At 40.5% G+C, this 13,845-nt stretch overlaps 1 non-coding gene across 1 annotated transcript; it reads right to left on the minus strand.

Moving 5' to 3' along the window:
* Window positions 1-11,111: 11,111 nt before the first annotated feature.
* Window positions 11,112-11,217, minus strand: LOC145612841 (small nucleolar RNA R71). Its single transcript, XR_014106756.1, has one exon. It is a non-coding gene; the product is annotated as a small nucleolar RNA R71 (small nucleolar RNA).
* Window positions 11,218-13,845: the final 2,628 nt, after the last annotated feature.

Below are 13,845 nucleotides of genomic sequence, written 5' to 3' on the forward strand. Positions count from 1 at the left end.
GATAATGACTTTGAAATCTAACCATCTATGATTGCCTTGGTCGAGAGGAAACAATTTGGAGGTACAAAAAGTGAAAATCCTTTGAATCATCTCAAAGATTTTGAGAAGTATTGCAATACAATTGTGGTAGCGGGGGTTGCTCAAGAGTATATAAGGCTCAAGTTGTTCCCCTTTTCTCTCATTGGAAGAGCTCTAGAGTGTGGTTGGACAAGGCGGTCAAATTAAGGTCCCTAAGAAGATGGGATGAGGTCACAAAGGACTTTGATCCAAAACTTCAAGCAAGGGCCTAGTGAGAGTATCTACGAAGCATGAGAGAGGTATAAGGAGTATCAACGAGAGTGTCCACATCATGGGATTCCTACCTATCAAATTATAAAAATCTTCTATGGTGGGTTGAGTTCTCATGGAAGAGCAAGCTTAGATGCCGGAGCCGAAGGCCCGATAATGAACAAAACGGAAGAAGAAGTGGTGGATGCAATAAATAAAGTGGTGCGACATTATATGAATTGGCAAGAAGTGAAGAAAGAGCTAACTAGAAAGGGGTGCTCAATCGATCAACTCAATGCAATTAATGATTTGACCACTCTAATTGCAGATTTGGGGAAAGAGGTTGTATCCGTCAAAGCCAAGCATGAGAGTCCACCTTCACAAGCTCCGATTATTCCCTCCCAAATTAAGGGGAGAGATACACCTTCTTACCTTAACTCTAATTCTTCTTCTAGTTGCATGATTAGAGAATGTTGGCCTTGTGATTTATGTGGAATGAGTGATCATGATGCTTCTATGTGGCCCAATGTTCCTTGTGATGAATGTGATGGAATTGAAATTGAGCATGTGAATTATGTTGATAATCATGATTATGAACCTAGAGTTGATGTTCAAAGAAATGTTGAAAATAGCAATTAATCATAACCATACGAACTATGATAATTATAACCAAAGTGGAGGTTGTAGAAATCATGGAGTCCAAGGGATTCATGGTAGCTATAACAACCATGGTTATAATGGTCAAAGTCATGGCTGAGGGCATGGGGATCATAGCCAAAGTTATGGTAACCATAGTCAACATCGTGGCCAAAATCAAGCTAGGGGTAATTGGAATAATCAAAGTAGGGGATATTTTCAACCAAATGTTCAAAGAGGTTCCCCACTTGGTTTCGTTCCAAATACTCAAGGCTCGAGTGATGATTCCTATGATCAACCATTTTCTTCTAGGAATTTCTTGGAAGGGATTATTGAGAAACAAGCCAAAATGTTAAAACCTACATGGCCATGAATGATGAGAAGTTCAATGACATGTTGACTTATAATAATGATTTAGGTGACAAACTCTCTCAGTTAGCTAATGTGTTTAAAGAATTTGCGGATTCCTCTTCTTTGACTTCACCAAACTTAAAATTTAAGAACCCTATTGATGCAATTGTTACTAGGAGTGGTAGGGTCCTTGAGAGTGGAGTACCTAAGAAGAGTGATGCTAGAGAGAGCACTAGCAAGAGTCCTATTGAGATTGAGGGAGATGAGAGTCCCTGAAGTAAGAAAGTTGATGAGGAACAAGTAGAAAGAGTTAAAGAGAAAGAGAAAGAAAAAGAACTTTACAAGCCCAAGCTCCCTTATCCCCAAAAGTACAATAGGCACAAATTGGATGAGCAATTTGGGAAATTCGTAGAGATGCTTAAGCAACTTCATCTAAATCTTCCTTTCACTAATGTTGTAGAACAAATGCCAAACTATGCTAAGTTCCTCAAAGAGATTTTGAGTGGAAAGAGAACATGTGACATGACGAAAACGATTAGCCTAACTGTGAATTGTAGTGCAATCATCATGAATAAGATGCCTCCTAAGTTGAAGGATCCCGGAAATTTCTCTATCCCTTGTGCTATTAATAAGACTCAAATTGATAATGCCTTATGTGACTTAGGAGCTAATGTTAGCCTTATGCCATATGCGGTCTATCAAAGACTAGAGCTAGGGGAACTTTTACCTTCCAAGATCACATTGCAATTAGCCAATAGGTCAATTAAGATTTCAAAGGGTAAGGTAGAAGATGTTACTTTGAGGGTTGGGAAATTCGTCATTCCGATTGATTTTGTAGTGTTGGATACGGATGAAGATGCTACTATCTCTATCACCTTAGGTAGGCCATTTCTTTCTACATTGGGTGCTATTATTGATGTTAAAAGTGCTAATATATCTCTTAAGATAGGAGAGGAGGTAGTTGAATTTGATTTGAATAAAGGCATGAAATATCCCTCTTTTTCTATTGAGAATTATATGAGAGTTGGAGTTCTCGATAGTATTGTGCAATCCATGCATGAGCACTTGCTCACATCTAATGATTCTCTTGAGTGAGTTTTATTAAACAAAGAAAAGATAGGTATCCCAAACAAGGAAATGCAATTGTATGAAGAGTTGCTTGATGGAAGCAATGAAGGGAGTGATGAACAAATTTGTATGGGGATATCAAGTCAAGATGCTTTGCATGTGGCCTCGACCAAATAAGGTAAAGGTGTTCCTATGGTAGAGCTCAAACCTCTACCATCACACCTTAGGTATGAATTCTCATGCCCAAATTTTACGTATCCCGTCATTATTAGTGCATCCATGAGTAAGAGCCAAGCTCAAGCGCTATGTGATGTCTTGAGAAAGCACCAAAGTTCTTTGGGCTATACCATTGATGACATCAAGGGTATAAGCCCCGATTTGTGTACACATCATGTAACGCTTGAGGAAGGCACCCTTCCCGCTATTAAACGACAACGTAAGCTGCACAAAGCTTTTGGATGCGGGGATCATATTCCCCATCTCAAGTTCTATGTGGGTCTCCCCCGTGCATGTCGTTCGAAAGAAAGGGGGTATGACAGTAGTCAAGAATGAGAAAGGTGAGCTCATTCTGACTAGAACGGTTACCGGTCGGCGGATGTGTATAGACCATAGATGTCTAAATACATCAACCAAGAAAGATCACTTTCCCCTCCCCTTCATTGACAAAATGCTTAAAAGACTTACAAGGAACAAGTTCTATTGTTTGCTTGATGGGTATTCGGGATTCTTTCAAATTCCAATCCATCCCGAGGATCAAGAAAAGACAACCTTCACATGCCCCTATGGTACTTTTGCATATAGAACAATGCCCTTTGGATTGTGTAATGCTTCGGCGACCTTTCAAAGGTGCATGATGAGCATTTTTGGGGACATGTTGGAGGAAGAAAAGGAGGTTTTTATGGACGATTTTTCCGTGGGAAGAGTTTCATTTGAGTATTTTCTTGAAAATCTTGAAAAATACCTTGCAAGGTGTGAGAAGGTCGACTTAGTGTTAAACTGGGAAAAATGCCACTTCATGGTGGAAGAAGGGATTGTGCTTGGACACAAAATCTCTCATAAAGGAATAGAAGTTGACAAGGCCAAGATTGAGGTGATAGAGAAATTGCCACCTCCAGTTAATGTAAAAGGAGTAAGATCGTTTTTGGGCCACGCCGGGTTTTATAGAAGGTTTATCAAAGACTTTTCTCTCATTGCTAAGCCTTTAAATGATCTTCTCCAAAAAGATGTTGATTTTGTGTTTGATGACACTTGTTTTGAGGCTTTCAACAAGTTGAAGAAAGCTTTGACTTCCACTCCCATTGTCCAAGCCCCTAGGTGGGATTTGCCCTTTGAGCTCATGTGTGATGCTAGGGACACGGCTATTGGGGGTGTGTTGGGTCAAAGGATTGATAAGAAGCTCCATGTCATCTACTATATGTCAAAGACCCTAAATAGTGCTCAAAGGAATTATACAACAATGGAAAAGGAGTTTTTGGCAATTGTTCATTCTTTTGAGAAGGTCCGTTGTTATTTGTTGGGGTCTAAGACTATTGTTTTCTAGAATCATGCGGCTTTGAATTATCTCTTTGGGAAAAAGGAATCCAAGGCAAGGTTGATTCGTTGGGTTCTTGAACTCCAATCTTTTGATCTTGAGATCCGAGATAAGAAAGGTGCGGAAAATGTGGTTGCGGATCATTTATCTAGGCTTGAGGATTATCAAGTTCAAGATGATGGATCCCCTATTGAGGATAGGATATTGGATAATTCCTTGTATGTTATCAATGTGAAGGAGCTCCCATGGTTTGCCGATTTGGTAAATTTTCTTGCTTGTGGGGAGTTTCCTCCTTTTTCCAAGAATCAAAAGAAGAAGCTCAAAAGAAAAGCTAGGCATTATGTGTGGGATGAGCCGATTTTGTATAAGAGAGGTGTGGATGGTTTGTTGCGCCGATGTGTGCCAAATGAAGAAATACCAAATGTATTGAAGATGTGCCACTCGGATCCTAGTGGTGGTCATATGGGTGTTTCTAGAACAGCTTCTAAGGTGCTTCAATGTGGCGTATGGTGGCCAAACCTCTTTAAGAACGCTTGGGAATTTGTCAAGAGTTGTGATCGATGTCAAAGGACTGGGAACATTTCAAAGAGGAACGAGATGTCCCAACAACCCATTCTTGAGTTGGAAATTTCTGATGTTTGGGGTATAGATTTCATGGGTCCTTTTCCTTCGTCATTTGGGAATCAATACATCCTTGTTGTCGTTGATTATGTGTCAAAATGGGTTGAAGCCATTGCTTCTCCAACAAACGACCATAAGGTGGTAATAAAGTTGTTCTAGATAATTATATTCCCAAGGTTTGGCATTCCCAAGGCGGTCATAAGCGATAATGGCTCTCATTTCGTGCATTATGCTTTCCAAAAAATGTTGAAGAAGCATGGGGTAAACAAAAGCTTTGGGCTCCCTTACCATCCTCAAACAAGTGGGCAAGTGGAGGTGTCCAATCTTCAAATTAAGTTGATACTTGAGAAGACAGTTGCAAGAAATAGGAAGGATTGTTCGAACAAGCTTGATGATGCCTTGTGGGCATATATAACGGCTTTCAAAACTCCTATTGATACCACTCCTTACCGATTAGTTTATGGGAAATCTTGCCATCTTCCGGTGGAGCTTGAGCACCGCACTCATTGGGCGATTAAGAAGATTAATTTTGATTTGGCAAGTGTGGGGGAACAACGTTCGTTAGACCTTCATGAATTGGAAGAGCTTCGTTTGGATGCCTATGATTGCGCTAGTTTGTATAAGGCTAGAGCAAAGGAGGTGCATGATAAGCTCATTGAGAAGAAGAAGTTCAATTCGGGAGATAAGGTGCTCCTCTACTCAAGAATGAGGCTCTTTCCCGGAAAATTGATGTCTCGTTGGACCGGTCCATTTGTTGTTCAAGAGGTCTTTCCAAATGGTGCTATTGAAATTTCTCCTTTGGACCTTTCAAGGAGTTTCATGGTCAACGGACATAGGCTCAAGCGCTACTATAATGGAGTTTTTGTTGGAGTCATTCATGATATGACTCTCTATGATCCACCTTGAAGGAGTGGAGAATGTCAAGCTAATGACTTTAAACAAGCGCTTATCGGGAGGCAACCTGAGTTTCTAACCTTTTCTCATTTTCCTTTGAATTTTCTTTTTGTTTTGATGATTTTATCCTCTTTTTATCTTGCTTTCCATTGTGTTGTAGGTGAATTTGATTTAAAATCCAACAATCTTGATGCCAATTTTAAGGTAGAAATGTCCAATTTCATGAGTTGGAAATTTGTGCAAGTATGAAACTTGGTGGGTTCTTTTGGTGGGTTCATGAAATTCTTGCTTTGAACCCACTAAAATAAGGTTTTGCTACTGCATATGTTGGTGTTCATCACCATCATCCTTATGTACCCACCGTTGTATGCACCATAGAAGAGGAAGGAAAGAAGGAAAATTGGAACCCAGGGAGGTGCGGACGCGCACGAGCAGGGTGCGGCCGCGCACCCCCTTGGTGCAGGCGCGCCACCCTCAGGTGCGGCCGCATCCTCTGAGGTCGGGGCTCCCTTGAAGCCCTAGCCTCCTCCTTCTTCTCTCTCTCCTACTTCACTTTCTCACTCATGTTTCATTTGGTTTTTGCTCTAGTTTAATCTTCATCTCCCTCATCATTTTCTCATCATAATTTCATCAAAATTCATAATTTTCTAGTTTATCATTACTCCAAATCTCAATTCAAGCATCTTCAAGGTAATTTTCTCTCTCCTAAATTAAGATTTTTGGGTATTCTTTGTTTGAAGTTTTGTGGTTTGCTATTGGGATTGTTAGTGAGTAGTAGTGCTCCATGTGTTATCTTCTTTTGATTTCTCACCAATTGAAGGTATAATTTCTTCATTTTTGTGATAAATTTTCAACCTTTATTATCCATGAGAATTTGATTTGGTTGGTACTACTCTTACAAACATACCCATGTTGTTTACTACTTGCTTCATTATATGTTGATTATGAATACGATGATTTATTTGATGATGATTTGCCTTGTGATGATGATTTTACTTGAGTTTATTGAATATTTTGGCATCACCTTTGTTGTATATTGTTGTTGGATTTGTTGTTAGGTATTTTAGTGTTGGTGATGATGATGTTCATAAGGGTTTAAATGGTCATATATTATGATGTTGCTTACTATGCATGATTATGGTCAATAATTGTGATTTGCTTTATCATTCTTCATTTGAGTATGGATACTTGCTTATTCTCTTGATTATTGTGGACCTTATTTGTCTTGCCATTATCATGTTTAGTATTTGCATATTATTTTCTTTTGTTTTGAACCTTTCATTTGATTGCGGTATGTAGATGGTTCCCCTCTGACGTACAAAGCTAGCCAAATATTTCAATCCTAGAAATGTGGTTCCACCTCCTACCACCATCAAAGAAACTTATGGCATCGAAATCACAAAGAAGGAACATTGGGAGAAGTTCATCAACCTTTCATCTAGGAAACTTTATTCCACGAGGTTTTATGATAAGGAAGCAACAACACTCCTTGGTATTGATGAGTGACATTTATGGCACTCATTTGATCTCTTTTTGGCTGAATTTCATTTCATTTTATAGCTTTTTTCTTTAGTTTTCTTTAGTTTTGCTCTTTATTTCTTCATTTTGTGCTTTTCGTAGTTAGTTTCTTTATTTTGTGCATTTTCTCGTTTATTTGTTGTTTTTCTCTATTATTTGCTTCTTTTCTTTTATTTGTAGGTTATGATCAATCGTCCAAGGATTCCCGAGCTTCCCTTCAACGGTTATCATTGCTTTTGATGCCTTGTGCTAGTGCATTGAGCTTCAAGTCAAGAGGAACTCGAAGAGCAAGTTTCAAGACCGGTGCACACAAGCGGTGTGTACACCATTTATGCCTTGTGCCCACCAAAATTGCCATAAACTTGCTGCCTACTTCGTTGTTCATCGCCATCACCAAAGGTCGTGTGCACCGGATGAGCAAGGATGAAAAAGGGGGGATATATACCCATATAGGTGCGGGCGCACAAGGGTGATGTGTGGCCGCACAAGTGGCGCGTGCGGCCGCACACCAGGCGCGTGCGGCCGCACCCACATGGGTTTGTGCCCGTGCGCCCCTTTCTGTCTCCTACGTGCGACCGCACCGGGTTGGGTCTATTTTTGGAAGTCATAACCGACTTCTCCCTTGTATATATAGTTTTTTCCTTCTATTTTTGGACAAGTTTTTACATTAGATTTCATTTGCTTAGTTTTTGATTAGATTTTTAGAGTGAGAAACTCAAGTTTGAAGAGAGAGAAATTCATGGCGTATTGTTGATGATTCAAGATTTCTTCATTGCAATTGATCTTTGATCAAGTTTTGTAAGGACTACTCATCTTTGATTTCAATATAAGTTTGATTTGAGTTGATTTCATTTGTTTTTCATATGATTGTTAATTGTTTGATGTTTGATTGAAGTTTGATTGAAGTTTAATTGATTTTTGTATAGATCTTTAGATTTCTAATATCTTGATGACGAATTTGTTGATTAGTGTTGTTTTGATCTTAATTTCTATGGCTAGTGAGTAGTTTACTTGCTAAGGTAATGGTGAAGCATGTATGAGTAATGGATTAGAGTAATTTGGGGATAATTAATGGAGTTGATGATGAGATTAAACTTGGTTGATGATTCATGTGCATGTGTGTGATTGATTGAAGTTTGGCCACCTTTGATTGTTGCACTAGATTGCATTGTAAGCTCACATTGATACGGACCACTGATTTGTGACTTGCATTTTCACGATTGAGGTATCTTGTGATGTTTCCTAGCTAGAGTTTATCGTAGTTGACGCTAGTTAGACCTCTAGGAGAATAGCTTGATATGCTCTTTTAGATGCATGTTTGATCTTCCCTCACATCGATTGACTTAGTTAGTTTGACCTCCCCAATTATCCTTCTCTACTACAAATACATGTGGACCCATTCCCTAGTGCCTATTACCTTTGATTTCATACAAGTTCATTTGCATTATTAGCTCTAGCTCTAGTTCTAGCTATAAACCCCGCTCTTGACTTGGGAATAGCTTAGCATTAGGCAATAGACTTTCAATTACGATTCCCTTGGGTTCGACCTTGACTTACTACTATACTCGTATAGGGGTTAGTTGAGTTTATAAATATTGTTTGATTGGATGGGGAAGGTAGCCCAACGACCTACCGTTTCAACGCCCGTCAGGTATTGATGAGGATGTAAGAATGTTGGCAAGGAACTTAGGGCTTGAAGCTTTCATCGATCTCAACGCTCCAACTTTAGCTAGAATTACTTTCGAGTTTCTTGCGTCCCTTGAGGTTCATGGAGATGATGATGATGATGATTCACCTCCTACTCTATCTTTCCAAGTTTTCAACGATGACCACTCAATCCCACTCTCCTATTTTAATGAATCATTCCGATTCCCCAAGCCACTGGGTGGTGCTCCTTTGATCTATCTGATGAGTGGCATTTATGCCACAATTTAGTGCTCTTCTTACGGGTTTTTCCTTCCCATTTGTAGCTTGTTTGCCCCCCTTTTCTCTCCTTTTTGTTCCTCTTTTCTTTGTTTGTCTTTCTCCTTGTTTTCTTAGTTTTTGTTTTGTAGGAATCAAGGCATTGGAAGAAGAGCAATTCACCCCCAAAATCCCCTGTGTGCGGGCGCGCAACAGTGTGAGAACCCGCGCAGGAATGCTTCAAGAACAGAACAGAAACAGAAGATTTAGTGCGCCTTGTGCGCTCGACTTTGATATGTGCGGGCGCGCAGCCCTGGGAGAACCCACACAAGAAAGCAGCAGAAGCAGAACCAAAACAGGGAGTTATGTGCGCCTTGTGCGCGCCTTGTGTGCGGGCGCACACTCTTCAAGCGCGAGAGCGCAGTATTGCTGGGAGAAGGCGGGCATCCATGGGTCTAATTCCCCGTACCCACAGATTTGCGGGCGCACAAGATCTGCGAGGGCGCACGCACAACATCTGCGCGGGCGCGCAGTGTATATGCGCGGGCGCGCACCACTGAGTTGCAGTTTTTTATTTCGTGTTTTTTGTATCTTTTAATGGACCTATATATATAGGTCATAGGGAGATTAGTGGATCATTTATCATTACTTAGAAACATTTTTACCCCTAATCTAGAGAGAGAATCACCATTAGTAGAGAGAGAAAGTGTGGATTTCCATTGATGAACTTGGATATTGAAGAAGGAGCTTGACTGAATCATTGTAAATCTTCATCTTCAATTAATGAGCAATCTCTTACTCTCTTTTTTACTTTTGTATTTAGTTTTGTTTGCTTATTTTGATTTTCCTTCTTTTCTTATTGATCATGTTGATGCTTATTGATTTGATAATTGATATTGTCTTCAATATGATTTGTGAGTAGTCACCTAGCCAAGGAAGTGGGGATGGTGTAGTTGTTAATTGATTCATGCTTATGATGTTGGGGTTATGTTAATGGGGATTAAAGTCTTTGTATGTTTGATATTCTTTAATCTTCTTGCAAGTGCACGTTGTTGGTTGATTAAAGGTGAATCTTTGCTAACAAGAAACGGAAGTTGACTTAGTTAAGGTTCATTGCTATCGATAGTTCATTGATTGCACCTTCTAAAATATGGTCCTAGTGTGGAAACATAGAGGCTATTTTAGGAGAAATCGATTAGCCGCAGAAGGCGGTTAGATTGAGCTTTATTTCGATATTCTTGCATGCTTAGTTTACCATTGCTTTGCTTCTGTGTTATTGCATGATCAAATGGCAACTACATCTACCCACTTCCCTTGGTGTTTAGTTATATTGATCTTTAATCATTCTTAATCTTTAGTTTAATCTCCTAGTTATTCACACTTCTTGTCTCGAGGTAGCTTAATTCTTATGTAGTAAATGTGGTGTTTATGCATGTCTCCTTCTGGTTCGACCCCTATGCTTGCCTTATACTCGTATTAGGTTTGTTTAGGTTGTATAAATTGTATTTGATCTAGGGATAGACAATTGACGACGTGTTTATTCCCTTGTCAAATTGGCGCCGTTGCCGGGGAGACGGCTTCCATTGCTTTTTCATTACTTTATTTGAGACTATCTCATTCCTTGTTTGTTAGTATTTGTTACTACTTGTTACTTGTCATTGCTTACGTTCTCCTTAGCTTTGTTGTATGAAAAGAGGACGAACCCGCTCAAGGTCTTTGATTCTCATCGATCCGGAGCTAGAGAGATCTTTGTCCTTACTTCAAAAAGAAGCGAGAGCGAGGAGTAGAAATTCTCACACCCCTACGAAAGAAGGAGTAAGAGAATTAGAAGATACTCCACCATCTTCACCCTCAAGTGAAGACTTAGATAGCCCTAATTCACCATCAAGTTCGGAAATCAACCCCTTTTCAATCTTTAAGTCCGAAAGTGAAGAAGGTTCTAAAATGGGAGAGAATATACCTTTGAGTCGTCTTGGGGCTCCCGAAGCCTTTAGAGCACAAAGTGGGATCCTAACTCCTACCACTCAAGCCAACAATTTCGAAATCAAGCCAAATTTGATTGCTTTGATAGAGAGGAAACAATTCTCGAGTGGAAAATTTGAGAGCCCTCATGAGCATTTAAAAGAATTTGAGAAATATTGTGACACAATCAAAGCCAATGGAGTGACTCAAGAGTATATCCGCCTCAAGATGTTTCCATTTTCTTTAATTGGGAGAGGTCTAGAATGGCTAGAAAAGGAGGTGCCCCCTAACTCTCTCACAACTTCGGATCAAGTAACTACAGCTTTCTTGAGGAGATTTTACAACCATAGGAAGACCACCGAGGCTCGGTCTTTAATTCAAGGTTTTCGCCAAAAGAGTGGTGAGACTCTAAGTGCGGCATGGGACCAGTACAAAGAGCTTCAACGTCAATGCCCACATCATGGGATACCCAAGTATCAACTCATCCACACTTTCTATGGAGGTCTCTCGCCTCAAGGGAGAACAAGCCTAGATGCCGCAGCCGGCGGTCCGATCATGAACAAAGGAGAGGATGAAGTGGAATGCATCATAGAGGAGGCCGCAAAGCGTTATGATGATTGGTATGAAGGAGAAAGGGAGGCTACTTCTAGTAAGGGTGTTTATGCGTTGGAGCAAGCCAACGCAATCAACAACCTTTCTACCCAAATCTCCAAGATGGCCAAGCAAATGGATGAATTGATGAAAGAAAGGTCCAACCCTTATGGTAATACCTCCCCTTCAACCAAGGGAGGCAATGGTATGACTACTCCTTCCCACTCTTCTTATAATGAAATGCCTCAAGGATGCATGTTTTGCTCAAATTGTGAAACCTATGATCATGATACCTCCCATTGTGTGTATGCTTGTGAAGTTCAACCCCCTCCCTATGAAAATCATGATAATGTGGAAGATGTCAATGCTATGAATTTTGCTCCTAGAATGAAAAATGTAGGGAACTTGAGGCCAAACTCCAATCAAATGGGGAATTGAAATCAAGGTGGAAACCGTGGTTGGAACCAAAGTGGTGGTGGTTATGGTGACCTATACCATGGTGGGGGAGGCCCTTCCAATTTCAATGGAAGAGGCTACACTAACCAAAGGGGGTATGGTTATCAAAACCAACAACCCAACTCCCGATACCATGACCATCAAAATCGAAATTTTGGTGATCAAGGTAACATGGGAAACAATCGACAAAGCAATGTTCCCAACCAAGGCACCGGAGGCAATAGGGGCCAAAATGTTTCTAACTATGCCCAAACCAATAGGCCTCCGGGTTTCCATCAATCCCAACTTCCTCCACCTCAACAACCTCTTCAAATTGAGGCCCCTCAAAATGATCCCGTGATGGCTAAGCTAGATGCCATTATGAAAATGCATGAGGAGGAAAAGAAGAGAAATGAGGAGGATAAAAAGAGAGCCAATGCTCATATGAAAATGCTTGAAACCCAAATCGCTCAACTTGCTTCTAATTCCTCTTCTTCTTCCTCTTCTACTATCCCTAGTCAAGGAGTCAACCCAAAACCTTTGTATGCCGTGATAACAAGGAGTGGGAAGGTAGTAGGGAGTGACCCCTTAGTTGAGGAGGAACCCCAAAATGAAGTAGAGTTAGAGAGAGGGGATGAGAGAACCAAAGAGCCTTCTAATGTTAAGAAGGAGAAGGATGTTGAGGTGCAAAAGGAGAAAGAAACCACCCCCTTGCCCCTAAATCTCCAACCTAGAGAGGAGAGATCACCTTTTCCCTAAAGGTTCGTGAGAGCTAAGCTTGACGCTCAATTTGGGAAGTTTTTGGATGTGATTAAGAACTTGCATGTTTCCCTTCCTTTTTGTTGATGCCATGAAACAAATGCCTCATTACTCTAAGTTTTTGAAAGATCTATTGAGTGGGAGAAGGGAGTGTGAAACGGTGAGCTTGACCGCCAATGGTAGTGCAATCCTTTCCAACAAAGTTCCCGCCAAGTTGAAGGATCCGGGTAGCTTTTCCATCCCTTGTTCTATTAATGGCATTGAGTTTGACAAAGCTTTTTGTGATTTAGGAGCATGTGTGAGCCTCATGCCCTACTCTGTCTACCAAAAGCTTAGTGTAGGAACCCTTTCCCCCACTAACATTACTCTCCAACTAGCGGATCGGTCCATTAAGTTTCCCATGGGTAAAGTTGAGGACATTCCCCTTAGGGTAGGAAAGTTCACATTCCCCGTGGATTTTTATGTGCTAGAGATGGATGAGGGTGAGAGGATTCCTATTATCTTGGGTATGCCGTTTCTAGCTACTTCTAGGGCCATCATTGATGTGAAGGAGGGTAAAATATCTTTGAAAATTGACAATGATTCAATTGAATTTAATTTGAATAATGTCATGCAACAACCTTCCTCAAGTGGTGAATGCTTTAGAATAGATGTTCTAGATACCATGCTTAGTGAATTTTCTCGTTCCCATTTGCATGCTTCTAACGATCCCCTAGAAAGCGTATTGTTGAATGATTCTAAGCTAGGTGCTCACAAGGACGACATTCAATTCTACGAGGATTTGCTAGAGGAGAGCAAGTGCGAGTGCATGGATGAGAGCATGGAGGAAGAGGCTTTTCACACCCATGATCTCTTTCAAGTTGAGGAAAGAGAGTAGAGCACCAATGGTAAGGGAGCACCAAAGGTAGACTTGAAACCTCTACCTTTGGGCTTGAGGTATGAATTTCTTGGTTCTAATGAGTCTTTCCCCGTAATTGTTAATTCCAACCTAACGGAGGAGCAAACCTCCCTCTTGATCAATGTTTTGAAAAAACACAAGAAAGCTTTAGGTTATACCATTGATGAAATCAAAGGCATAAGTCCTTCTTTATGCATGCACAAAATTGATCTAGAGGGAGATGCCTGATGAGTGGCATTTATGCCACAATTTAGTGTTCTCTTTACGGGTTTTTCCCACCCATTTGTAGCTTGTTTGCCCCCTTTTCTCTCCTTTTTGTTCCTCTTTTCTTTGTTTGCCTTTCTCCTTGTTTTCTTTGTTTTTGTTTTGTAGGAATCAAGACATTGGAAGAAGAGCAATTCACCCCAAACTC

This window comes from Chenopodium album, chromosome 24, assembly GCF_948465745.1.
Source record: "Chenopodium album chromosome 24, dcCheAlbu1.1, whole genome shotgun sequence".
In the NCBI taxonomy this organism is placed as follows: Eukaryota; Viridiplantae; Streptophyta; class Magnoliopsida; order Caryophyllales; family Amaranthaceae; genus Chenopodium; species Chenopodium album.